Source organism: Carya illinoinensis, chromosome 15 (genome assembly GCF_018687715.1).
Source record: "Carya illinoinensis cultivar Pawnee chromosome 15, C.illinoinensisPawnee_v1, whole genome shotgun sequence".
Taxonomy (NCBI): Eukaryota; Viridiplantae; Streptophyta; class Magnoliopsida; order Fagales; family Juglandaceae; genus Carya; species Carya illinoinensis.
The window spans coordinates 24,623,367-24,627,273 of NC_056766.1; positions in this window are offsets into that span (position 1 = coordinate 24,623,367).

The following is a 3,907-nucleotide window of genomic DNA, read 5'->3' on the forward strand; positions in this document are numbered from 1 at the left end:
ACCATTGCATGTAATATTGGGAATCAAAAGTTTGGGCAAGCCTTACTAGATTTAGGAGCTGGTGTTAATTTATTACCTTATTCCATTTGTTTGCAGCTTGGTTTGAGTGAAATTAAGCCAACTTCTGTCATGCTTCAATTAGTTGACCTTTCAGTTAAGAAACCGAGAGGGATAGTTGAGGATGTTTTGATCCAAATTGACAAATTTTATTATCCTGTTGATTTCTTAATCTTTAACACTAGTTTTGTTGTTGACTCTAATTCTAAAATCCCCTTAATTTTAGGTAGACCTTTCCTCACTACTACTAATACTCTTATTAATGGCCTAATGAAGCTCTCTTTTGGGAATATGACTCTCAAGGTGAATATTTTCCATATTGAAAAACAGCAAATAGAGGATGACGAGTGCCACCAAACTTACATGATTGACACACTCATAGACAAGGGAGTTCACTCAACTCATGATTCTAATTCCCTTGAATACTCCCTAGTTAATTCTGAGTTTGATACTATTAGTGATTCATCTAATGTTGTTGATATTTGTGCTATTTTTTATTAAACTCAAGATTATGTCACACGGGCTTGGCAACCAAAATTTGAGTAGTTGCCTAAGAAAGGTGAAAAATAGATTTCGTCAAGTATGGAAGCACCAAGAGTTGAATTGAAACCTTTGTCTAAGTCTAAAATCTATAATGTTAAAATGAAAGCATTTTATGGTAAAAATATTCTTAGGAAGATGTTTGAGCCTAATGACCAAGTATATTTATATGATTTTGGACTTAACAAGCACACAGGTAAACTTTGGTCTAGGTGGACTAGCCCCTTTGTAGTGAAACATGTTTTTGAAAACAGGGCGGTAGAAATAAAGGACCCTAGGGATGGCTGGATTTTTAAAGTAAATGGTCAATACCTAAAAATACTTACTGATAGATAAGGTTCTGATGTGGAGGACATTCCACTTACAAACCAGGTCTATCCACCTCGATCCCACCATGCAGGTATATATTTTCTTTTTCTTTTCTTTTCTTTCTGACCTTTTTTTTTTTTTTTTTTGCTATCTTGTAAGACCAAGCACAAACCGAGCTCATCCCTAATTCTTTTTTGGAGGTTGAGAGGTATGTAAGCTTAGCTCGCCTCATTGACCCTCGCACTTAGCGAGAGGGGTTGAGTAGCATGTAAGCCTGAGCTCACCCCTATACTTTGGCAAAGACCGTGTGGTATGTATGACCAAGCATACCTTGTTGACCCTTGCACTCAGTGAGAAGGGGCGAGTGGTATGTAAGATCTAGCTCGCTCATAATTCCTTGTAAAGGTCGAGAGGCTTGTAAGCCTAGCTCACCTAGTTGACCCTCGCACTCAACGAGAGGGGGTAGAGCGGTACGTAAGCTTGAGCTCGCCCATATACTTTGGCTGAAGTCATGCGGTATGTATGACTAGGCATGCCTTGTTGAGCACCACACTCAGTGAGAGGGATCGAGTAGTATGTAAGATCGAGCTTGCTCATAGTTCCTTTGTAGAGGTCGAGAGGCACGTAAGCCACACTCACCTAGTTGACCCTCGAGCTTAGTGAGAGGGGTAGAGTGTCACGTAAGCCATAGCTTGCCAATCTACTTTGGCGGAGGTCACACGGTATGTATGACCGGGCACACCTCGTTGACCCTCGCACTTGGTGAGAGGCGAGTAGTATGTAAGACCGATCTCGCTCATAATTCCTTCGCGGAGGTTGAGAATCATGTAGGCCTAACTCACCTTGTTCACCCACACACTCAGCGAGAGGGGTCGAGCGGCACATAAGCCTGAGCTTGCCCATATACTTTGGCAGAGGTTGTGCGGTATGTATGACTAGGCATGCCTCATTGACCCTTGCACTCGGCGAGTGGGGTTGCTCTTTTGTTTGCACTACAAAATTGGAACCAAGACATAAATTTTCATTGATGATCACTAACCTATCTTGCTAGGTTGACTTGGGAATGTTCAAAGTCTTTGTTTGCCTGGAGGAGATGGTCTCTTTCGAAGTTGTGTCAAGTAGTCTTGGGACTATTGATCGGTGCAAAACTACAAGTGCACATTATCATAGTTTTATAATAAGGTGATAAGAAAAGATCGTCCTCAGGGATTGGTACCTTACTTTTGCCAAATACTAAAATTATACTAATCTCAATTTTATCTAGAGGAATCACTAAGATTTTTGTAGTTGCAAATTAAACTAAGATCAACTCAAAGAGAAATACTCAAAGGAAATAAAACTACGTTCAAAAATCAAATTTATGGGAAAGAAAACTTCTAGGAAATCGATTTCACCTAATTTTTCACTATGCTTTTCTCATCCAGCTAATTTAATTAATTCTTTTCGTCTATTAGCAAATCTCTAATTCATCCAAAAGCCTCTTTCGATAGTCAATTGGAAATGACTCTTGTTTATCAATTCACACAAGAATATGCAAATTAAATAATCAAGAAAGCAATAAGATCAATAATTTAATTACTAAATAGGTTCATACAAGTCTTTCGATCTCTATATTTACCTATGCTGAAGTATTTAAGATCTACCCTATGATTCCCTCTTTCGATAGAAAATCACAAGATTAAATATCATCTAATCAATGGCCAGTTAATTAGAAGCAATAAACTCAGAATAAATCAGATAAACGAAGAGAGAATTGCCTTAAATTAGCATAGAAAATCAAGCATAGTTCGGAAATAGGTTACATCGTTTTCCTAGAATAAATAAAATTTAGCTCATGCTAGAAATGGAATTCAACAAAAATGAATTCACCATAATTGTTCTGAGAATATTGGAAGAAAATAAACGTTGAAAAATACTGCTCGCAGCCGCAACTCGTCTTCAAAAACTCAAGGAAATGATTCAATGTTTTTCTCTCGTCTGTGCTCGTGTATGATTCCAACGTACGTGCAATATATGGAATTCCCTCTCCAAAACATATGAATTGAATCCTTCTAGCTGTGTTTTTCTGTCCCAAAAAGTGTTCTTCAATCAACAGCTCCGGCCATAGAGTGAAAAATTCCTTTTATATGGTGTGACGGTGGAAAACCCTTGATCTATCAAATTACGATGTTCGCTCGAGCGGGGTGTCGAGCGCACATCGAGCGTTCGACTCTGCCTGATTTCACTGGGGCAGCCAACAGCCTCCGCTCGAGTGATCTTTGTTTTCCTGCAACTCGCTCGAGCTCACTGTCGAGTGGTAGTCGAGCATTTGAATCTGCCTGAATTCGCTCGAACGGCCAAAAGCCTCCGCTCGAGCGATCTTGTAAAATCTGCAATACGAAATTTTGCAAATCATCAAATACCCCCAAACTTACAACTTTGTTTGTCCTCAAATAAAAAGAAAAGCAAATAATAGTTTAGGCAATATCAACTCAACCCCAAAGAGAAGTATCATCACTCACTAAGCTTTTATGAATTTAGATTTCATCACTAGTATCTTACTCTTTTAACATCAAAGATAGCAAGAAAATCAATAAAAAATTTTGCAATTTGTCAAGCAAGAGTTAGGCGTTTACTTCAACCTAAAGCTAAGACCTTGAGTGTGTATGTGCTATAGTCAATTTAACCTCAAACCACCTGCAAACTCAGATAAAAGTAGAACAACCAAAATCAGAAGAATTCTCTTAAAACTTAACCCCATAAGTCCAATTTTCAGAAATCCTCTCCACTAATGTAGTCAACACCAAAATCAAAGATCAAAAGGTCTTTAATAAGGTTGTAATGATAGGCCACAGGGTGAGGGTTAAGAAAGAACTGGATATGGAAAATCAAAGCAAACTGGGAAAATACTTAGTGAAGAGAACACTAAAAGAGATACCTACATGATTCAAATCATACCTCTTTCTTGGCAATATGCTCATACTTGTGGCATTATTGTTGCTGTAATCACTGAAGCAATACC